The sequence below is a fragment of the Lepisosteus oculatus genome, chromosome 14 (genome assembly GCF_040954835.1).
Source record: "Lepisosteus oculatus isolate fLepOcu1 chromosome 14, fLepOcu1.hap2, whole genome shotgun sequence".
NCBI lineage: Eukaryota > Metazoa > Chordata > Actinopteri > Semionotiformes > Lepisosteidae > Lepisosteus > Lepisosteus oculatus.
Genome location: NC_090709.1, coordinates 46637788 through 46662083, shown reverse-complemented (window position 1 = coordinate 46662083; position 24296 = coordinate 46637788). Strand labels below are relative to the sequence as shown.

At 49.0% G+C, this 24296-nt stretch overlaps 3 non-coding genes and 2 pseudogenes across 3 annotated transcripts; 3 read left to right on the top strand and 2 right to left on the bottom strand.

Annotated features, from left to right (window-relative positions):
- Nucleotides 1–3221: 3221 nt before the first annotated feature.
- Nucleotides 3222–3335, top strand: LOC138219192 (5S ribosomal RNA; annotated as a pseudogene).
- Nucleotides 3336–3975: 640 nt separating this feature from the next.
- Nucleotides 3976–4146, bottom strand: LOC138243666 (U1 spliceosomal RNA). The gene has a single exon (XR_011192314.1). It is a non-coding gene; the product is annotated as a U1 spliceosomal RNA (small nuclear RNA).
- A 5766-nt stretch (nt 4147–9912) lies between these two features.
- LOC138218438 (5S ribosomal RNA) lies at nt 9913–10031 on the top strand (annotated as a pseudogene).
- Nucleotides 10032–15361: 5330 nt separating this feature from the next.
- On the top strand, nt 15362–15443 carry trnal-aag (transfer RNA leucine (anticodon AAG)). Its single transcript has one exon. It is a non-coding gene; the product is annotated as a tRNA-Leu (tRNA).
- Nucleotides 15444–16455: 1012 nt separating this feature from the next.
- Nucleotides 16456–16529, bottom strand: trnat-agu (transfer RNA threonine (anticodon AGU)). Its single transcript has one exon. It is a non-coding gene; the product is annotated as a tRNA-Thr (tRNA).
- Between the last annotated feature and the right edge of the window lie 7767 nt (nt 16530–24296).

Below are 24296 nucleotides of genomic sequence, written 5' to 3'. Positions count from 1 at the left end.
AAGGGGGTAGAGGGAGGGGTGGAGGGGTTCCAGCTGTCCCCATCGCCATGCTCTCCTTCCTCCTCGCTCGGGGAGAAAATAGAGTCATTTTTCCTTTTCCTCAAGTCCAGCTCCTGGGAGCACTGAGGGGAAAGGGGTGCAGCCGATGCACCAGTCTCCTCTTCCCCCTCACCCACCAGCTGCTGTAGATCCTCCGTGATGGACTGAATGGAGGAGAGGAGGGCATCTGTAGCACTTGCAGAGTCTGAGAAAAGTAGCTCCGCTGGATCCTGGGTATCCTCGCTGGACCCGCTCCACCGGGGGGCCCCACACTGGCCCTCGTTCTGAGGAGCAGGAGTGGGGGAGGGGTCCTTGCTGTTCTCAGGGGTTTTTAAACCCTCGTGCTTGTCTGGCGCAGTCTGCGGTTGAGGGGGCGTAGTGGATTTCTCTTCCACCGGCCCCGGAGCCACAGCAGGACTGATCCTGGCTGGAGGCTGAGACTCTTTGTCCAACAAGGGTTCTTTGTTTGACTTGTTGTTTGCTTTGGATTTTCGGGCCGGTTTGGCTGAAACAAGCACTGCCTCATCCTTTCTCATTTTGAGTTTATTGGCGTAGGCGTGAGGGCAGTTCTTAAAAACGTGTCCTTCCGAGCCACATAAATTGCACTTTGGCAGCATTGAACAGTCAGAGGCTAAATGTCCCTGTTTGCCACAGGTCTTGCAGCATTTCACAGTGCAGGACGATGCCAGGTGTCCCACAGCTCCATAGCGCTGACACACCTTTGGTTGTCCCACATAAAAAACATAGCCTTTGCAGGCACCCAGCCACATTGTAGAGGGCAGGTGCCTTAAGCCTCCATTTACATTGTCCGGTAGCAAGCGAACCTCGAATTTCCTTGCTACTGTTTTTATACCGTCAACATCTCTAACCTCAGTTCCATGGTGGACGGTGCAGTACTGGTTAAGCCAGGTGTGAATGTCCTCTGACTTTGCCAGTTCCGAGAACATAACAACATGCATCGTTTTCCTCTCTCTCTGTGTCAGAGGCTGCAAGTTGATCTTCTCAAGGGCAGGAACTTTCCCTCTTTTTGCCTCAAACACATCCACACATTGTTCAAACAGAGAATAGGTAGCAAAAACAACCTCAAATGCTTTCTATCCTGGGAGAGCGAAGATGAAATCCAAGTGCCGAGGTTCAAAGCCAAGTTCCTTCTGCAACACTTTTCTGCTGAACTGCATACAATCCATTAAGAGGTCATCCAAAAGCTCAAAACGCACAGCATTCTTGCGGGATCCAAAAGGTGCCGTTTCTTAAACTGCAAAACAAACACTGCTTCCACAAAACAAGAAAACAATCCAACTACTCCACCTACAAGCTGATCAAGGTATCTCCCCTGCCAGGTAAGTATGAGCTGTACAAGCCCCTGCAAGCGGCTCGCACCCAGAAGCACAAATCGCGCAGCCTTGGCCAGCTCTTCGCCCCGCACGCCACCGCTTCCTGCTGGGCCCACTCTTTCGCACACTCACACGCCACACTAACACTCAAAAGGGTGAGCAAAACGAGAAAACGAGCGCGCCGTTTCCTACACATCTGCAGTCGCCAATGCGCATTCGCAGCATGTCCCGGGATGCAATTCGGCCTCATTTGCATAACACCAGGCCCGCAAATCGCTACGCAAGCTCGCGTCGTGCGCCTGCCACGCACCGAACAAACACCGGAGCCTTTTCAGCAATTTCCAAAAAATGGGCCTGCTCGCCTGCCCACAAGGCTCCGTCTCTTACCCGCTCTCCAGAGCCTGCTGCCTTCTGTGCTGTTCTCTTGGCACCGCTGCAGCGCACACAACTCCGCCGAAAGTTTCCACGCTCCGCCGCAGGGAAGGCTCGCTCCGTGCGCACACGTCCTTTCAATGCCAGTTCAACAAGTGCTCCGCATTAGCAGCGTCGGGGCTCCGGCGTGTCGCACCTCACCTCACCTCGCACAGCCCCCTCCTCGAATGTCTGGCGCTGGGCATGCCCCGCTCTCCTCCACCTTATCTTATCGCGTGTGACCACCGACAATGGCCACAATACCGGGGAATGGCACCTGTAAAGTGTTAATTGGGGCACAGGAACAGCCCGTCTCGTCTCGGGGGCCGGCTTCAAAGACAATACAGCAAACACAGCGGGGTGGGGGAAGTAGACGACACGACACATGCAGGTACATTCAGCTCCGGTGGGAATGAGTCATTTGTCGGTCTTTTCAAGTGCTGGGAGCCGAGTAATCCTTCACTTGTATCGTTTCTCCCCAGTGACTAGAGCTCACCCTGCGACTCTCGACTGGGCTCACCCACGGCAGCCCAGCAGGTGTGAGCCTAGCCGGCACCCGGATGGGAGATTCCCCCCGGAAAAGCTCAGGTTGCTGCTGCTCCTACAAGAGGTGTGACTGGGACCAGTAGGGAGCGCCCACCCTGTGGTCTGTGTGGCTTTCTTATGCCCCAGCATCCTGATGGCGACACTCTGCTGCACAAACAGGCGCCGTCCTTCGGGGGAAGCGTAAAACCGAGGTCCCGACCCTCTTGGCCATTAAGAAATCCCAGGGCGTCTCTCAAAAAGAGACTCTGGGGGTGTCTCTCTGGTGTTAGTGTTCCCCTTTACCAATCAGTCGGGGTCTCCTCCTAATCCCCGTCTCATATGTAACAATCAATGACGAGGCCCCCCTGTCCCGCGATATTGTATTTGTCTCCTGGCCGCTGGCTGGCGCCGTGAGATTTAGTACTCGTGCAAGAGACCGGGGGCAAAGCGCGAACGCGGTCCCCCGCCTCCCACAAAGTGTGCGCTCCAGGTTCCCTCTCGGGGCTCTGCAACACAGTGGAAAGGCAGTGAGAAGGAGCCTCTTGCTCTGACGCCGCAAGGCCACAAGAGGGCGGAGCCGCCGCGGGCCCGGCCGACGTGTTGGACTGGTGCGCTTTATGTGCTGAAATAAACACGCGACAGCCCAGAAATGTTTTCAGAGTGCTGTGCACTGGAGGTTTTTGTCTTGTGAAGACTTGCCTTGTGCTCCTCCGTGCAGTTTGTTTGTTCTCCTCCAGTGCGGGACAAGCCAACACAAGGGAGCACATTCGCTAACATCCAGGTACGCAATGCGATTTGGAAAGAGGCTCCTTTCCAAAGAGTTGCACAAGAACGATCCTTCAGTCCCGCTCAGGGGGCACGGAGCCCCAGCCACACACAGCTTCAAGTAGCGAGTCAGGCACCACGGCTTTTGCTTGCGGCCACACCACCCTGAATGTACCTGATCTTGTCTGATCTTGGAAGCTAAACAAGGTTGGGCCTGGTTAGAACTTGGAGACTTCCTGGGAATACCAGGTGCTGCAAGCTCTTGCTCTCTCGGCCAGCAGGGGTCGCCGTTGGTACCGTAGGCTTTGGGAGGAAAACCTGGAGGATGGAAAGGTGATCTATAGCCTCATCTCTAGAGATGTTTTGTTGCTATGGTTATATGTTATATGTTATATGTGGTTATATGTTATATATAAAAAAAAACCCGTTAGTAAAACGAATATCGAAGCTACCTCTAAATCTGCAAATGAAGATGAGTCGATAAACCACTTGTTTTTCGTATAACTATACATATATTCATTTATTACTGATTTCATTCATTGAGCACAGATACAATAGAGGTAAAGCCATTCACTGTTTGACATGTCTGCACTGGTACAGAACCTAGCAATCAGAAAACGGGTGAAACTGTCTTGAGAATTAGCATACAGTACCGAGGCCCCCATGACCAAATAAAGGCTAACCTCGATAATCAGCCTAAATAATGCAGACTACAGCAAAACGACTTTGAAAGGGGAATGATTGTCCAGAAGGAGTAGTGTAACCAGCTTGAAATGCTTCTCCGGACCTCTAACTAAAAGAAACTGGGAACCAGCAGTGGCATCGACTCCTTTCGAACTGGGATCCTATCGCAGCTCGTGGTGTCGTAACTCTTCCCTATCTGATATTGGACCAAGCACATCAGGGGATAGCGCGAACGCAGTCCCCCACTACCAGAAATGATGCAGTCGAGATTCCCACATTTGGGGAATTCGCAGGGGTCAGCACAGCCGGAGTGCAATGGCCGAGCCTCGCTCTGGGTGAACCAATTTCGATTTTTAAGAACTTTATTTTCTTTTCACAAAAAAAATACAGGACATCACAAATTAGAAAGCTTTACATTAATATACATACTTAAAACAGTATATATGATCACATCTCATTACATTTTGACACGGTACCAGTTACATAGCAACAATTTCTTTTTTTCTGGTGCAAATCACATTCTTTACTTAAACATGATAATGTTTTTCACAGTTTCTTGAGATATTAACCTATGCCCTCTATTTCCCACAGATTTTCTGCTTCCTCCCTCCCTTCTCTCCACAGATCTCTGAGGTAATAGTTCTCTCGGGTGTTGAACAGGGCCAGGCTACCTGTTGCCTTGACTGGGACCTTGATGCCTTTGAACAGCCCCATGTTCCTCACTCTCCACAGGGCGTCTTTTCCACTGTTCACCATGGCCCAGATCCTGTCAAACACGTCAGGAGGAAGTTTGACAGGAGAGATGCCATATATGACGAAAGCAGCGGTCAGGGTAAATTGGGGCGAGAGAGCTTGCAACCAATCTTCAAACTGTGCCCAGAAGGCCTTAGCAAAAAAGCAGGACCACAGGAGATGGGTCACAGTCTCCTCCTCGCCGCAGCCCACCCTAACGCAGCGAGGACGCTGACATCTCGGAGGGGAATATGGCCAATTGGGTGAGATCTTAGAAAACTTTTAACTGTCCCATAAATTGCAGGGCATGTGTCAGAGAGTGGGACATCCAGCTTGGGTCTGACACCCCACACTCTGAACACCTCCCTACCTACCCAGAGCCTGGAAAAATAAGTCCAGGTACGCGCTGCAGGTGTTTTTGCAAAGCCTCTCAGCACAGAGGCCAGGAAAATGCACAGCAGCTTCATAGCAATATCTGGGACAGACTTCCCCCCTGAGGGTAGCGGCCTGTACATTATTTCCCTTCTGAGTCTTCCCTGCTTCCCACCCCATAGATATTGAAACATCAATCACCTCAGCACCGCCGCAACACGGTGTGGGATTGGGAAGGTAGAAGCCAGAAAATTCAAGACAGGCAAGAGCTCGGCTTTGATGACCAGCACCTTCCCTGTCATGGTGAGGTCTCGGTCCTTCCACTGCATCAGTTTTTTGTTTAAGATTGGCAATTTGTTCTGCCAATTTACTGTTCCCATCTCTTCTCCAAAATACACCCCCAGGACCTTAATTCTCTTCTCTTGCAGCCTGAGATCATGTCCTTCTTTTGGCTCCCTCCAGTATATTTTGTAGGCGCAGGAAAAGGGCTTTGGACAGGATCTTAGTGTCCACGCCTAACAGGCTGAGGGGTCTCCAGTTCTTTATGTCATTCTTTGCTCCTTTCTTAAACAAGAGAGAGATAGTGCCTTCTCTTAAGGAGTCAGGCAGCAATTCTGTCTTATAGCTTTCCTCAAATAGGAGCAGTAGCGGATCCTGAAGCAGATCCCAAAAGGTGCAATAAAATTATTTAGGGAGCCCGTCAGCACCCGGAGTTTTCCCCTTCTGTAAGCTCTCCATAGCCTGTTTCAGCTCTTCTACTGTCAAATCCATCTCAAGTACTTCCCTATCTTCTTCACTCAAAACGTTTTCTAGCTTTGAGGTAAAAAAATGAATTTCTTCATCCTTTACCTCTGTAGAGCTGTACAGTCTTGAGTAGAAGGCCTCCGTGCAGGAGAGGACAGCACTCGGCTCTGTTCTCTCTCGTCCCTCCTCATCAACTACACTTTCCATGACAGACTTGGAGCCTACCACTTTCCTGAAAAAGAAGCGAGTACACTTCTCATTTTCTTCCAAGAACTGCACTCTGCTTCTTAACAGCACTCCTCGACTACTTTCTTCGGCTATGCTCCGGATGTCCTTTTTTAAAAGGGTGATATCCTCGAGCACATCGAAGCCACTGTGCAGCATCGTGTAGAGACGCTGCAGCTGCCTCTGTTTCCTGGCTAGCACTCCTCTCCGTCTGGCAGCAGCCTTCCTTCCCTCAGCCATGAAAAAGGCCTTTGTCCTCACCTTCACCTCCTCCCACCACTCTCCTACTGACCCGTACAGACACTGCAAGGACAGCCACTGTGATAGTTTCTTTTTGTAGTGGGATACTACCCCCTCGTTCTCTAGCAGCTTTGTGTTGAGTTTCCAGAGGCCTGGGCCAAAGACAGTCCCGCCCTGGAGTTCCACTCTACACCCTAAAGCCTGATTATCTGAGAAGAAGACAGGCTGAAGAGTGACCCCAACAACTGTCACTCTCTGTGAGACAAAGCAATAGTCAATTCTGGAGCTGCTATTCCTCCCTGACCATGTATATCCTGCTGTTGTAGGATAATACATTTATATGTGTCTGAGAGTTTAAAGTCTTGAACTCAGTTTTGCAGGGCCAGTGAGCTGGAATCCAATTTTATCGGAGAGCTAGACTGCCTGTCTGTGTGCTCTAAGATACAATTAAAATCCCCTTCCACTATCACGTCTGTGCTACTTAACAATAGGGGAGAGAGTGCTTTGAGTAGCTCCACCCTTCCTCCAACATCAGTAGGACAATACACATTGATTAGCCGCAGGTTAACGGTCCCCCATTCCACATCCACACACAGCAACCTGCCATCTATGACCCTCTGAATACTTTTCAATTTGAATGCCCATCCTTTGAAAAGAATGGCCAAGCCAGAGGTTCTGTTGTTATTGTCCCCCGACCAATCAGAAGGCCCTTTATCCCACCTATCTTCAAAGCTTTTATACCTCTCTTGATAGGCTTAAGCACACTCCTGCAACATCAACACATCTCCCTCACTCTGCTGGAGGTAATCAAAGACAGACTGGCATTTAACTCTGTCATTGATACCTCTGGTGTTAAGAGAAATTATGTTTAGAGCCATATTACATAAGAAAGTGGAACCAGTCTTTACAAAACACATTTCTCTTCTGTCTCACCTGTTACCTTCTTCTTTTTCTTTTTCTTCTTACCAATTTCCTGCCAGCCATCCTCTGAATGAGCCTTCATCAGGGTGGCAGCAGTAAAAGCTTTCACTGGGTCCATCTCAAGGAAGGGGGTTGAGGGAGGGGTGGAGGGGTTCCAGCTGTCCCCATCGCCATGCTGTCCTTCCTCCTCACTTGGGGAGAAAACAGAGTCATTTTTCCTATTCCTCAAGTCCACCTCCTGGGAGCACTGAGGGTAATGGGGTGCAGCCGATGCACCAGTCTCCTCTTCCCCCTCACCCACCATCTGCTGCAGATCCTCCGTGATGGACTGGATGGAGGAGAGGAGGGCATCTGTAGGACTTGCAGAGTCTGAGAAAAGCAGTTCCGCTGAATCCTGGGTATCCTCGATGGACCCGCTCCACCAGGGCGCCCCACACTGGCCCTTGTTCTGAGGAGCAGGAGTGGGGGAGGGGTCCTCGCTGTTCTCGGAGGTTTACAAACCCTCGTGCTTTTCTGCTGCAGTCTGCAGTTGTGGGGGCGTAGTGGATTTCTCTTCCACTGGCCCCGGAGCCACAGCAGGACTGATCTTGGCTGGAGGCTGAGAGCCTTTGTCCAACAAGGGTTCTGTGTTTGACTTGTTGTTTGCTTTGGCTTTTCGGGCTGGTTTGGCTGAAACAAGCACTGCCTCATCCTTTCTCATTTTGAGTTTATTGGCGTAGGCGTGAGGGCAGTTCTTAAAAACACATCCACACATTGTTGCCTCAAACACATCCACACATTGTTCAAACAGAGGATAGGTAGCAAATACAACCTCAAATGCTTTCTGACCTGGGAGAGCAAAGATGAAATCCAAGTGCCGAGGTTCAAAGCCAAGTTCCTTCTGCAACACTTTTCTGCTGAACTGCATATGATCCATGAAGAGGTCATCCAAAAGCTCAAAACGCACAGCATTCTTGCGGGATCCAAAAGTTGCCATTTCATAAACTGCAAAACAAACACTGCTTCCACAAAACAAGAAAACAATCCAACTACTCCACCTACAGGATGATCAAGGTATCTCCCCTGCCAGGTAAGTATAAGTTGTATAAGGCCCTGCAAGCGGCCCGCACCCACAGCACAAAGCGCGCAGCCAAGCCCAGCTCCTCGCCCCCCCACGCCACTGCCTCCTGCTGGGCCCACTCTTTCGCACACTCACACGCCACACTAACACTCAAAAGGGTGGGCAAAACGAGAAAACGAGCGCGCCGTTTCCTACACATCTGCAGTCGCCAATGCGCATTCGCAGCATGTCCCGGGACGCAATTCGGCCTCATTTGCATAACACCAGACCGGCAGATCGCTACGCAAGCTCGCGTCGTGCGCCTGCCACACACCGAACAAACACCGGAGCCTTTTCAGCAATTTCCAAAAAACGGGCCTGCTCGCCTGCCCACAAGGCTCCGTCTCTTACCCGCTCTCAAGAGCCTGCTGCCTTCTGTGCTGTTCTCTCGGCACCGCTGCAGCCCACACAACTTCTGCAGCGCGGGGAGAAAGTTTCCATGATCCGCCGCAGGGAAGGCTCGCTCAGTGCGCACACGTCCTTTCAATGCCAGTTCAACAAGTGCTCCGCATTAGCAGCGTCGGGGCTCCGGCGTGTCGCACCTCACCTCACCTCGCACAGCCCCCTCCTCGAATGTCTGGCGCTAGGCATGCCCCGCTCTCCTCCACCTTATCTTATCGCGTGTGACCACCGACAATGGCCACAATAACGGGGAATGGCACCTGTAAAGTGTTAACTGGGGCACAGGAACAGCCCGTCTCGTCTCGGGGGCCGGCTTCAGAGACAATACAGCAAACACAGCGGGGCAGGGGAAGTAGACGACATGACACATACAGGTACGTTCAGCTCCGGCGGGAACGAGTCATTTGTCGGTCTTTTCAAGTGCTGGGAGCCGAGTAATCCTTCGCTTGTATCGTTTCTCCCCGGTGACTAGATCTCACCCTGCGACTCTCGACTGGGCTCACCCACGGCAGCCCAGCAGGTGTGAGCCTAGCTGGCACCCAGATGGGAGATTCCCCCCGGAAAAGCTCAGGTTGCTGCTGCTCCTGCAAGAGGTGTGACTGAGACCAGTAGGGAGCGCTCACCCTGCGGTCTGTGTGGCTTTCTTATGCCCCAGCATCTTGATGGCGACACTCTGCTGCACAAACAGGCGCCGTCCTTCGGGGAAGGCGTAAAACCGAGGTCCCGACCCTCCTTGGCCATTAAGAAATCCCAGGGCATCTCTCAAAAAGAGACACCGGGGGTGTCACTCTGGTGTTAGTGTTCCCCTTTACCAATCAGTCGGGGTCTCCTCCTAATCCCCGTCTCATATGTAACAATCAATGACGAGGCCCCCCTGTCCTGCGATATTGTACTTGTCTCCTGGCCGCTGGCTGGCGCCGTGAGATTTAGTACTCGTGCAAGAGACCGGGGGCAGAGCGCGAACGCGGTCCCCCGCCCCCCACAAAGTGTGCGCTCCAGGTTCCCTCTCAGGGCTCTGCAACACAGTGGTAAGGCAGCGAGAAGGAGCCTCTTGCTCTGACGCCGCAAGGCCACAAGAGGGCGGAGGCGCCGCGCGCCCGGCCGACGTGTTGGACTGGTGCGCTTTATGTGCTGAAATAAACACGCGACAGCCCAGAAATGTTTTGAGTGTTGTGCACTGGAGGTTTTTGTCTTGTGAAGACTTGCCTTGTGCTCCTCCGAGCAGTTTGTTTGTTCTCCTCCAGTGCGGGACAAGCCAACACAAGGGAGCACGTTCGCCAACATCCAGGTACGCAATGCGATTTGGAAAGAAGCTCCTTTCCAAAGAGTTGCACACGAACGATCCTTCAGTCCCGCTCGAGGGGCATGGAGCCCCAGCCACACACAGCTTCAAGTAGCGAGTCAGGCGCCATGGCTTTTGCTTGTGGCCACACCACCCTGAATGTGCCCGATCTCGTCTGACTTTGGAAGCTAAGAAGGGATGGGTCTGGTTAGTACTTGGATGGGAGACTGCCTGGGAATACCAGGTGCTGCAAGCTTCTGCTCTCTCAGCCAGCAGGGGTCACTGTTGGTACCGTAGGCTTTGGGAGGAAAACCTGGAGGATGGAAAGGTGATCTACAGCCTCATCTCTAGAGATGTTTTGTTGCTATGGCATGTGTGTGACCCATATAAAAAAAAAAAACCGTTTGTAAAACGAATATCGAAGCTGCCTCTAAATCTGCAAATGAAGATGAGTCTATAAACCACTTGTTTTTTGTATAACTATACATATGTAGCGGCAAGGCTTATTAATAAGACAGAATTAAGTGTTGCGAGCTTTCCCAAATGAGGCCCCATCTCTGTTCATCTCTGTGGTGCAGCCACAGAGAAACTATTCATGCAGGCTGATTTAAGGTTTCGTTTGATAAGGGACAGCTCCCAAAGGGGTATGCACTTAGCTAAGCCTGGCTATCATGATCAATGGTCATCCATTGGCGCCTATCTGTCTAGGGAGTGCCAGATGGACATCTGGACTGCATTCCTAAGTGTCAAGAGTAAGTGACTCATATCTCACCTTGATCAACCAATCAGGGACTGGTAGGGCCGAGTAACCCATGCGGGACTCTGATGCCCATGGAACTTTCAGCCAATGAACGAGCTGAAGTTCCTCCAGGTAAAAACAAGCAACACAGAGAGCCTGTAGTGGAGAATTCTGTGGACTTTTCTAAAGGGAATTCAAAGGAGAATTCCAGGGTAGGACGGCCCAGGAGCAGAAGGCTCCCAAAGGCAGGACATTCTCGCAGCGCGCCTCCTGACCATCTTGAGACTCAGCCCGGACTGATGAGGGTTGCTAAGAGAACACACATTTCAAGGGTTTATTCATTGCGAATCTCCAACCATCAATCAGAAAGATGATCTTAATGCATACAGATGCACAGACCATGAAAATGACTGATATTAAAAGATTCGTGCAGAAAGCCTGGGAGTATGATGTCCAAAGTCGCTCTAAGCAAAAAGCTGCTAAAGCAACTGTGTTCGCTGTCAGAGCCAGCAGGTTTAATTCCCCCCTGCTCGAAGGAGCACAGGTTCCTGAGCTGGATAAGCCCCGTTCCAAAGCAGGCACACAGGACCGCACCCAGCGTCCTAAGTGCCATGAGAACACCGGGGGAGGGAAAAGGCTAGATAAAGCTGAACAAAAGGATTCAGTAGCCGCCCGCCTGGCCAGGCTTGAACAAGCTTTATTAGGACAGGGACAACCGATCCCCAAGCCTGCCGGAAGCGTGAATGAGCTGATACTCTCCATTGGAGGAGGCAGAGACCCACCCCCTCTCCCTCCCTCAGTCTGTCTGATTGAGCGGAAGGGTTCCTGCCTGGATGAGGTCAGCCACTCCCAAGTGAGTGCTGACTCCACCCCTGAAGTCACAGAGCAGGCAGTAAAACACAGAGGAAAAGCAGGAAGCTTTTACCTCAAGGCTGCCATGGGAGATGTCTTATACAGTGAGACACTGATTGACACTGAGGTTGAAAGGTGTTTGATGTCACACAGCAAGCTCAAACGGGTTGAAAAAGAAAAGGGCATGCAACTCAGAGAGGAACCTTTGGTGGATCACCAGAAAGGCAAATTGTGGTCAAGGCTCCTAAGCCTTCTGTACAGAAGGAAAGGGGGGCCAAGAGGCAGACTATGCTCACACAGTGCCCACCGAGCACAGAAGCCTATGTAAAGATTCCTTCTGTTCCCTCTGGACAAGAAATACAAATATTTTCTTGTTCCCCGGATATACAGGGAAGTTGTGTCCTGGCTGAGGTCACAACAGCCTCCATGCCACAGGAACGGTGCTCCGAGCAGCCGCCTGATCCACCAGGTAAAGCACATCCCTTTTACAACCCTTAAGAGGAGCTGATCTCCCCACCTGGTGATGAAAAGGAGCTTTCCCTGTGCATCCTGGCACCCAAGAGGGGTCAGGACCACCACCTTGCAGTGGTGGAAGGGATCCAGATGGCAGGAGAGCAGGTTGGTGATGTAGCCCTCACCCTTAGCCCTGAGAGGTCCTCTATTAGTAACGATCTGCTTGAGCAGCTGTCGCAGGGCCACCGCCAGGTGTCCCTGGTGCAACATTCACAGGTTAGACAGGAGGTCCAGCTGGACGCTGAGACTACTGCGCTGTGGACACACCTGATCCCAGATGCCGATTCCCTCTGCTGTGACCCAGGGAACCTGCAGTCAGGTAACATTATTTCTCACAACTACCAGGTAGTGAGTGAGACTGACCTGATTGTTCCTGCCTCAACGGCAGGGTTGCCAACACACCCAGTCCACAGGAAGGGACAGGGAATGAAAGCCGAGTCGGTTTTCTCACAGCCACCAGCTCAGTCTTTCAGTCTGAGTCTGACCAACAGTGGTTCACCCAGACTGGAGCTGGATGGTCAAGCCACCAGCCTGCCAGTGCAGGACATCGCAAAGAGAGGTGTCAGAATCCCCGCCTGCACTGACATGGGCCTGGTGAGTGATAGTAAGTTCAAAGACAGTGAACTAGCTATCCCAGTGCTGGGGCAGCTCCCTGAACCCCTAGCGAGGGAAGGGGGGAGCGAGCAGGTGTCCTACACCTACCCCCAGCGAATGACTGTAAACATGCCGATAGAGGGATTCCTCAATCAGGAAGTGTGCAGGGTGGACCGGAACAGTGAGAATGGGGTAACAATCCCAGATCACTCAGGTGCTCCAGATGACCACTCAGCCGAGGGTCAGGCATGCTCCACCGCTGCACCGCCCCCTGCAGGGTTCCTAGAGCACAGGCATGAACAAATCGAAAAAGCAGATACCCTGGAAACGGAGGAGCAGCATCAGCAGCTGCGTCAGATCTCCCCAGATTTCCAGGATGGTGTTGCCCAAGATGCCACAGGGCATACTGAGAAAGACACCATGTACACGCTGCGCCAGCTTAGAAAGGCAACAGTCACTCAGAAGGAGATGACTGGGATCAGACACCCGAAAAGACTTTTGGGAGGACTGATTGCTGCCGCCACTGTTGCACGTTTGCTTTTTCTGGTAGGTTTGTGTGCTACTGGCACTCTCCCCCTGACTGCCCCAAGAAGGCAGGTGTCAGAGATGCCAGAGGGTAGTGACAGACTGTATCAACAGCAGCAAAAGTTGGAAAGCTTAGGAAAAATCCTACAGGCAACTTCCTATGCAACAGGGTTAAACCTTATCCCCCAACCAGTGGACATGATTGCCGGTGTTATACAGTGGGTTTATGCTTGTGTGCAACAGGCCAGAATGTTGACACAAGACCTGTTAAGGGAGCTTAGTGCCACTGTAGCCAATCTAACCATGGCACAATTCCCAAACCCACTTGATTCCACTCTTCTCAGTAGAGGAGTATGTGACATTCACCCCATCGTTCATAGCTCACCCAGAAGGCAAACCAAGATTGAATTCGGTTCCAAATCGTGAGATGGGTATGGCTACCAAAGCTATCCATTGGCTGTGTCTAAACAATTCACCAATGAAGGGTGTAAAGCTACTAATGAGCAGAGGGAGGTTAATGAACCCCATGAAGAGCAGGTGGGAAGTAAATGGCTGGTCAGCACACCACATTTAACTGTCACTATGACTTGTGACAGGCATGATACAGCTACCGCAATGCAGCTACCTAATCAAACAGTTTTCTGCAAGTTCCCGAGAAGGCCATAGTACAGCTTGAACTTAACACTGTACGGTCTGGAACCAGACAATATAAGACCAAACTTGAGGTCGTGGATGCCTTCAGGTGCCACACTATTGAATTGGATGGAAATCCAAGAAACAGTATGCCCTGAAGAGGTACAGGTAGTTAGTTTGCTTTAATGGAACAAACCTCCAAACCACCCTAGCAGATACCCAACACAGGTGTTGTGGTTTATCGGGGGGCTGGGAACAGGAACTGTTGTTATTGTAACACTACTGCCGGGTAGCTGGATCATGACTGGATGTACTCTGAATGCTCTACACTCACATCAAGATGTACTCCGGGTAGCACGAATGAGTCAAAGGTAGCATGTCAAAAGAAAGGAAGTGAATTCTCCCCAAATATCTACTACTGAGGTATTAGATATTGACAGTGAACTTCCTGATGTGTAATGCCTAGACTGAGACGATGTCTCCTACCGTGTTTATACATACTCCAGATGTTATTCATCCTGTTTGTATCCAATGCTGGTTCCGGTATGAATTCTCGAGGAGTAATGTGGACATTTAAGGTTAATGTTCTAGTGGCAAGGGACATCACTTAACTGTGTTTTGTTTTGAAGGCAACAATGCCTCAGGACCTCGTGACCTTCAAAAAGGGGGGATATGTAGTGGCAATGCTTGTTAATAAGACAGAATTAAGTGTTTCTGTGCTTTCCCAAATGAGGCCTCATCTCTCTGTTCATCAGACCAGGCCGACCTCTTCTGTGACTCTTGAACACTGAATCTCAAGGTTGTGAATTGAAGCTCCACGCTGGCGGGAAATTCCATAGGGAATGATCACATTTTCTTGCATGCTAATCAATAGAAATATTAAGAAACTTTTCCTGATACCAGTTTTTTACAAAAGTAAAGGCACACGGCACATGTGTGCCACATCACGTCCGAGTTTAGTGACAACTACCTCAGAGATTGTAAGCTGGATAGTTTCAGATCAGATCACTTTTTTAGCAAAGGTTCAAGCAAACCCGAATACTTTTGCAAGAGACATTTCAGAATCCCAGTCAAATCCAGTACGATTGCTGGATCCTTCGAATTCGACTGAACTATAGCACAGATCTGCAGTCCACCATTAGAATACTGTGGGTGTGTTGTATAAGCCATACCGCCCAAAATAGTTCTAAAACAGGAGAAGCATCCTCGTTTAGGAATGTGGTATAAAGTGAAATGATCTGGGAAGAGTCCTACGTTTGAACAGTTCAAAATAGCCGTAAAGGGGTATTTACGGACTCTTTCGAAATGTAAGAACAAGCTGTGCGGACCTTATCTTTATTTACCTTGTGTAATTGTTTTTCATAAAGTGTAATTGTATTATAGCATGTGCCCCTGACGATTTTCTTGATACGTTATATGTGCTCTTGTTTGTATTGTATGTAGTTTTGTTGTTCAAATAAAACGTAAAAGACACAACTTTCCGGATGCGGCTGCTGTAAAAATAAAATGACATCAAGGGTGCTGTACGCAGAGGTCTGAAACCTGCTCCACAGAAGATCTTTCTCCAGTGGTGTTAAAGAAGTCGAGATCTCACCATGAGAGGGGAAGCATCTCAGAAAAAGCAGGTGCACTTGGTTCCACGGTCATAACGCCACTAAGTCGGGCGACAAGAGCAAAACTCACCCGGCCTCCTCCGGGCAAGTAATGAGACAAAGAGACAGCACACAGCGGGTAGCGTGGCCAAGCGGTCTAAGGTGCTGGATTAAGGCTCCAGTCTTTTTGGGGGCGTGGGTTCGAATCCCACCACTGTCAGGTGCTTCTGTCAAGACCCCCTTTCAGCTGGCTTCAGACGAAAGGGAGGGAACTGCTTTTTGGCAGTCTCTCGAGAAACTAAGCAAAGTGTTTAAAGATACTTTCTCAGCTTGACATCAAGGCACAAAACAAAAACCTTCTTGCGTCCTCTCAACCCAAAAGCGCTTTGCCACTTTTTGCGTTATGCAGGGAACGACGTCTGCCCAGATCACTTTTGTGTCAATGCAAATCGTAGTGTGCCCTCCGTTTTAATGTTGGCTGTGCTGGCGTGCTGCTTCTGTCTGCGAAACTTGAATGTTCTGATTCTTCACACCAAATCTCGGCGGGGGTTGAGCTTGTTAAATCTTTGCGCATAGCGCTCCTTTGGAAGTACTTTGTCCAAGTTCAAAAGCGATCGTGGGATTTACTTCATGCGTGCAAAAAGCATGCCTCACACAACAGATTTAAATGGGGAATGGAGCCTGCTTCTTGCTGTTTTTCCTGTGGTTGCAGTTACAAAGTTGATCGTGCTTTCACATTCTGATAACAGTATTCACTGGCTGAGCTTTATCAGTTGGTTCGTAAAGGAATCTCTGCTTCGGTTCCAGAAAAGTCATCTGTAGTGTGTTTTTTTCTGTGCCCATGGCAGTCTTTTAAAGCTGGTAATAATGGCGGCGAAGTTAATTTTTTATCCTCTTTAAAAGAATAAGGACGGGCTGGGGCGAGCTCCATTTACCACTCTTTCAGCTAACTGCCGAACTCACGAACTGATTACACTGCAGAGCCACAGGCGCCTCGCTTTTCTCCATTCTCTGGGTTAGGGTGAAAAAAAAACGTTGCTAGTATTAGCTGGCCTGCTGGGAGTACCTCTTCTTCACTGATAAGCAAGATTTGTGTTTCATCTTTCGCAAGCTGTATAGATTTCTTTCAAAACAAGTTGTTCCAGAAAGGAAACGAACACTTGCATTCATCGGAATTAAAAGGCATGGGATTTGCCCAAAAGGATAAATTCTGTACAGTAAGACAGGAAGAAAGGCACCGCTGGGAATCGGACCCAGGATCTCCTGTTTACTAGACAGACGCTTTAGCCAACTAAGCCACAGTGCCGGCAAAGTGCTGTTCTTTGACAGCCACTTGGACACGTCTCAACTGCTCTGAGACATCTGCGTTCGGTGTGCACCGAGCCTGCTCGCCTTGCAAGTTGCCTCATTTACATGCGATAGCTCCACCACTAAGAGAAAGGATGAGAAATGGCTTTTATCTGGCACTTTTCATGTCAGAGGATCTCAATCTGCTTTCCGTGTACAAGAGGATGTCCAACTCATGTAGCTAAAGACATAGACGACAGTGCTCCACTGAAATCTTGATCTCACAACCCTCGGCATGACTCCGCTGTGTTCTGCTTTAGACAAAGGGGGGAAAAGACTTCTTTCATCACACGTTTTGCACTGTTTACGGTGTTTGCAGTGCTCTTTCTTAAATGAAAACCAGGAATCGGCACCATATGAGGTGAGACTAGATAATATTCGAACAAGTAGCCTCGCCATTCCATGCGTGACGTGAGCAAAGTGTAATTCCTGTCTTTATAGTGTCCTTGTTAGAGACTTAGCTGGCACCCAGAGCGCTTTAAATCCGGGAGTCAGCAGCCCAAGACAAGAGAGCTTCCTTTGTCTATGTTTTTTGCGTGAAGGGGGAAACCATGCGTGTGCTGCAAAAGATCTTAGTATCGAAGTGCCGTCCCACATAACCGATCCGAACAATTTGCTTTACAGAGAAGCACTGCCGGAGCTTATCGTTGGCAAACTGAAGACCAGGCCGACCTCTTCTGTGACTCTTGAACACTGAATCTCAAGATTGTGAATTCAAGCTCCACGCTGGCGGGAAATTCCATAGGTAATGATCACATTTTCTTGCATGCTAATCAAAAGAAATATTAAGAAACTTTTCCCGATACCAGTTTTTTACAAAAGTAAAGGCACACGGCACATGTGTGCCACATCATGTCCGAGTTTAGTGACAACTACCTCAGAGATTGTAAGCTGGATAGTTTCAGATCAGATCACTTTTTTTATCAAAGGCTGAAGCAAACCCGTGTAGCGGCAATGCTTGTTAATAAGACAGAATTAAGTGTTGCGGTACTTTCCCAAATGAGGCCTCATCTCTCTGTTCATCTCTGTGGTGCAGCCACAGAGAAACTCTTCATGCAGGCTGATTTAAAGATGTTTTCTTTTGATAAGGGACAGCTTCCAAAGGAGGATGCACTTAGCTAAGCCTGGCTATCATGATCAATGGTCATCCATTGGCGCCTATCTGTCTAGGGAGTGCCAGATGGACATCTGGACTGCATTCCTAAGTGTCAGGAGTAAGTGACTCATATCTCACCTTGATCAACCAATCAGGGACTGGTAGGGCCGAGTAACCCACGTAGGACTCTGATGCCCATGGAACTTTCAGCCAATGAATGAGCTGAAGTTCCTCCAGGTAACAACAGGCAACACAGAGGGCCTGAGAGAATTCTGTGAACTTTTTTGGACAATTCAAAGGAGAATTCCAGGGCAAGACGGCCCAGGAGCAGAAGGCTCCCAAGGGAAGGACATTCTCGCAGCGTGCCTCCTGACCATCCTGAGCCTGGACAACCACGGAACGGCCAGTGTGTCTGAGTGCCAGAACTTTCCTTTGTTCTAAGAGTCTAGAGCGGAGGTTGCCAGAGAGTAACCAGAGGATACACCCGACGTTAGCATCAGCAGCAAGCCTCGTGAACAGGTCGGAACTGTGGAATCACTATTCAGAGCTAGCACTTCATCAGGAACGAACCGGTCCTCTTCCTGACTTGTTGGGACCCACAGTCATCTTTTCTCCTGTGCACAAACTTTGCTAGTTAAAGCCAACACTAACTAGCCGGTCAGTGACCATCTGCAGCGCACCGTCGCAAGCAGCACAGCACAGCCTGGCACGGAGCCAGAGAGCCCGCAGGAGATCTGAATCCCCAAAGATTGGATGAGTATTCAACTTCACTGCATTACAGCTTGAGAATTCAATTGTTATCCCAACCAGTTGATATCAATTTAATTCCTAAGAGTTATGTACTTGTTTTCAGTATCTAATGTAGAAGTTGTAACCAAGTTCACTTTATGAAACGGTCTAAATGAATGATATACTAAACGTATGTCCTCTTGATATATGTAACTCTTTGTAACTGATTGTATATATACCTTTTGTATTCTGATAACCCTCTCAATAAGATCTGTTAGGTTTATATGCATATTCTATGTATTAATAAATGTATCCTCGTGTATTAGTACCCGTGTGTGTGCGTTGTTTGAGTTATATCGCGTGGTTTGATTCTGAGGCCATCAAAAGAATCATTTTGTGATTTACGGCTACAATTAATAAATGTCCCCGTAAATGCCCAAACCCTACAGAACTGGTGCCTTCAGAGAGCACACTACATTTATTGGCGTCCCTGGACTCATTTCAGTCATACCTGGGCTATGATAAGACTGAAATGAGTCAACCAAGCATAATTATTCAATATAAAATGCCGCGGGTTTCATACACGACAATACAGTGTGCTGAAAGCCGAAAGGAAAAAAGTTCCCCTTGCTCTTTAAGCAGTGCTTGATTGTTTTGTGATCTTTTGCGATCTACCGGGTTGATTGCATACTTGATCTTGTGGTTTTCTGTGGTAGAACTGTGATTTCGTACTTAAAAGTAATACTCTTTAAGTTTAACGATGGTTGCTAAAAGGTCTGAATTCGAGTCGCTATTAAGCACTCTCTCTAGCAGCGACAGGTCTGACCACGATCTCCGTCATATCTCCATCAGCGGAGAAGCTAGGAGAATAAACCTCCATTCTCTGAGAGAGCTAGCGAAGGACATGGAGAGAATTGACCCTGCAGTGTCAGAGAATAATATCGAGAGTTATATTCAAGACCTCAGGTATACCCTGCAGTACCTGCCAAACGCTACAGAACAGGAGAAAGTGTTTCTGGTCAGGAAAACTAGCAGCAGAGCTGTACATGAGTGGATGGCTAGGCAGATGAAGAAAGTCTGTGATGACTTTGAAGAGCTGTGTCAAGCACTTATCCGAGAATACAGTGCGTTTATTGACCCGACTGCCGCGATAGCCGCCGTCCTTAACATTAAGCACGAGAGAGCAGAGTCCCCTCGCGAATATTACGAGAGACTTAGAACTTATTTTGCAGGGGGAAATGATGAGGGTTGCGAAGAGAATACACATTTCAAGGGTTTATTCATTGCGAATCTCCACCGGTCAGTCAGAAAGATGATCTTAATGCATACAGATGCACAGACCATGAAAATGACTGATATTAAGAGATTCGTGCAGAAAGCCTGGGAGTATGATGTCCAAAGTCGCTCTGAGCAAAAAGCTGTTAAAGCGACTGTGTTCGCCGTCAGAGCCAGCAGGGTTAACTCCCCCCTGCTTGAAGGAGCACAGGCTCCTGAGCTGGCTAAGCCCCGTTCCAAAGCAGGCACACAGGACCGCACCCAGCGTCCTAAGTGCCATGAGAACACCGGGGGAGGGAAAGGGCTAGATAAAGCTGAACAAAAGGATTCAGTAGCCGCCCGCCTGGCCAGGCTTGAACAAGTTTTATTAGGACAGAGACAACCGCTCCCCAAGGCTGCCGGAAGCGTGAATGAGCTGATACTCTCCACTGGAGGAGGCGGAGACCCGCCCCCTCTCCCTCCCTCAGTCTGTCTGATTGAGCGGAAGGGTTCCTGCCTGGATGAGGTCAGCCACTCCCAAGCGAGTGCTGACTCCACCCCTGAAGTCACAGAGCAGGCAGTAAAACAGAGAGGAAAAGCAGGAAGCTTTTACCTCAAGGCTGCCATGGGAGATGTCTTACCCAGCGAGACATTGATTGACACTGAGGTTGAAAGGTGTTTGATGTCATACAGCAAGCTCAAACCGGTAGAAAAAGAAAAGGGCATGCGACTCAGAGAGGAACCTTTGGTGGATCACCAGAAAGGCAAGGTGTAGAAACAGGTGAAGGCTCCTAAGCCTTCTGTACAGAAGGAAAGGGGGGCCAAGAGGCAGAGTTTGTTCACACAGTGCCCACCGAAAACAGAAGCCTATGTGGAGATTCCTTCTGTTCACTCTGGAGAAGAAATACAAATATTTTCTTGTTCCCCGGATATACAGGGAAGTCATGTCCCGGCTGAGGTCACAACAGCCTCCATGCCATAGGAGTGGTGCTCCAAGCAGCCGCCTGATCCACCAGGTGAAGCACACCCCTTTTACATCCCTAAAGAGGAGCAGATCTCCCCACCTGGCGATGAAAAGGAACTTTCCCTGTGCACCCTGGCACCCAAGAGGAAGTGGAAGGGATCCAGATGGCAGGAGAGCAGGTTGGTGATGTAGCCCTCACCCTTAGCACTGAGAGGTCCTCTATTAGTGAGGATCTGCTTGAGCAGCTGTCACTGGGCCACCCAGTGACCCAGGGAAACTGCAGTCAGGTAACATTATTTCTCACAACTACCAGGTAGTGAGTGAGACCGACCTGATTTTCCTGCCTCAACGGCAGGGTTTCCAACACACCCAGTCCCCCAGAAGGGACAGGGAATGAAAGCCAAGCCGGTTTTCCTACAGCCACCAGCTCAGTCTGTCAGTCTGAGTCTGACCAACAGTGGTTCAGCCAGACTGGAGCTGGATGGTCAAGCCACCCGCCTGCCAGTGCAGAACACGGAAAAGTGGGGTGTCAGAATCCCCGCCTGCACTGACATGGGCCTGGTGGGTGAAAGCGAGTTCGAAGACTGTGAACTGGCTATCTCAGTGCTGGGGCAGCTCCCTGAACCCCTAGCGAGAGAAGGGGGGAGCGAGCAGGTGTCCTACACCGGCCCCCAGCGAACAACTGTAAACATGCCGATAGAGGGATTCCTCAATCAGGAAGTGTGCAGGGTGGACCTGAACAGTGAAAATGGGGTAACAATTCCAGATCACTCAGGTGCTCCAAATGACCACTCAGCCGAGGGTCAGGCGTGCTCCACAGCTGCACCGCCCCCTGCAGGGTTCCTAGAGCATCGGCATGAACAAATCGAAAAAGCAGATACCCTGGAATTGGAGGAGCAGCATCAGCAGCTGCGTCAGATCTCCACAGATTTCCAGGATGTTGGTGCCCAAGATGCCACATGGCATACTGAGAAAGACACCATGTACACGCTGCGCCAGCTTAGAAAGGCAACAGTCACTCAGAAGGAGATGACTGGGATCAGCCACCCTAAAAGACTTTTGGAAGGACTGATTGCTGCCGCCACTGTTGTGCATTTGCTATTTCTGGTAGGTTTGTTTGCTACTGGCACTCTCACCCTGACTGCCCCAAGAAGGCAGGTGTCAGAGATGCCAGAGGGTAGTGACAGACTGTATCAACAGCAGCAAAAGTTGGAAAGCTTAGGGAAAACCCTACAGGCAATTTCCTATGCAACAGGGTTAAACCTTATCCCCCAACCAGTGGACATGATTGCCGGTGTTATACAGTGGGTTAATGCTTGTGTGCAACAGGCCAGAATGTTGACACAAGACCTGTTAAGGGAGCTTAGTGCCACTGTAGCCAGTCTAGCCATGGCACAATTCCCAACCAACTTGATTCCACTCTTCTCAGTAGAGGAGTATGTGACATTAACCACCCCATCGCTCATAGCTCACCCAGAAGGCAATCCAATATTGAATTTGGTTCCTAATCTTGAGATGGGTATGGCTACCAAAGCTATCCATTGGCTGTGTCTAAATGATTCACCAATGAAGGGTGTAAAGCTACTAACGAGCAGAGGGAGGTTAATGAACTCCATGAAGAGCAGGTGGGAAGTAAATGGCTGGTCAGCACATCTCACTTAACTGTCACTATGACTTGTGACAGGCATGATACAGCTACCACAATGCAGCCACCTAACCAACAGTTTCCTGCAAGTTCCCGAGGAGGCCATAGTACAGCATGGTAACTTAACACTGTACGGTCTGGAACCAGACAACATAAGACCAAACTGGAGGTCGTGGATGCCTTCAGGTGCCACACTATTGAATTGGATAGAAATCCAAGTAACACTACGCCCTGAAGAGGTACAGGTAGTTAGTTTGCTTTAATGGAACAAACCTCCAACCCACCCTGGCAGGTGCCCAACACAGGTGTCGTGGTTTATCAGGTAGTTGGGAACAGGAACTGTTGTTATTGTAACACTACTGCCGGGTAGCTGGGTCATGACTGGATGTACTCTGAATGCTGTACTCTTACATCAAGATGTACTCCGGGTAGCATGTCAAAAGAAATGAAGTTACTTCTTCCCAAATATCTGCCTACAGAGGTATCAGATATTGACAGTGAACTTCCCGATGTGTAATGCCTAGACTGAGATGATGTCTCCTACCGTGTTTATACATACTCCAGATGTTATTCATCCTGTTTGTTCCCAATGCTGGTTCCGGTATGAATTCTTGAGGAGTAATGTAGACATTTAAGGTTAATGTTCTAATGACAAGGGACATCACTTAACTGTGTTTTGTTTTGAAGGCAACAACGCCTCAGGACCTTGTGACCTTCAAAAAGGGGGGATATGTAGCGGCAATGCTTATTAATAAGACAGAATTAAGTGTTGTTGTGCTTTCCCAAATGAGGCCCCATCTCTCTCTTTATCTCTGTGGTGCAGCCACAGAGAAGCTATTCATGCAGGCTGATTTAAAGATGTTTTCTTTTGATAAGGGGCAGCTCCCAAATGGGGATGCACTTAGCTACAGATGCAGCCATTCAAAGTGCGCGGTACAGACACGTACCGGAGGTAATTGGCTACGGCGTCGCGCATCGTGACGCAAGATGACGCAGGGTACGGCGGTTCGTGATTGGTTGACCGACAGGGGCACTCGTGGTCCGTTGGTCTGTTGTAGAAAGATTTACAGTAAACGTCTTTACTGTGTCCATTGTAGTATTTAATATTTATATGGAATTTTACCTCTGAAGGGAAATCTTAGTGTCTGAGCATAAAAAGAATAGGAGCATACTGCAACGCGTGTGAAGTCCATAAACTATATTAATTTTGGAACTTAAACATACAGTATATGGCTGGTCTCTGTACTTTAAATAAAAAATACACACCAGTATTCCATTTCTCCCTAAACATTTTAAGCATCAAAGTCTTTAACTAACGTGATACCAGAGTCAACAAGCATACTTTTAGAATTTGATTAAAAGGGAATATAATATGGAATTGCGTATCTCAAGAAATTAATAACGATATAATTATATTCATGTTGCAAAAGAACTGCAGACATAAAAACTCCCTTGCTTTTAACAGAGCGTTCCATAATTTCTAACTCCGAAAATGATTTAAACTGCGACACTTATCATTCACCAAGAGCTCGAAATATCACAAGGATCCTCTAGAGCACAGCAAAGACTGTATTAAAAAAATCGCGTATCTCAAGAAATTAATAAGATATAATTATATTCGTGTACTACGACAGGGCTGTGTAGGGCTGTTTCACCTCTGTCTTCATGTGACTCGATTCAAAAGCCATTTAGCAAAGAGGGGATGAGAAGAGTGACAAACTAGTATACGGTACAGTACTTCAGATCAAAGCATCTTATTAAAAACGCGTTTGCTTTTGTCTGGGTATTTACTTTGTAATCTGTGGTTTACATCTACTGTATTGTTTTGAGATGCCACTTTTAAAGGTGATATGTAAAATAAAGTTTTTTATTATTGTTATAGAGAAACATGATCAGATTTTCCCTGGTTCAGAAAAAAGACGATTAAAATCTGTAATCTTCCAAGAAGTTTCCGCTTTGAGCTAAGACATTAACGAGTACAACCCCCTTCTCTGCGGGAGGGCTGGCTGTGACGAATTAAACCGGTTTCACGGGTATT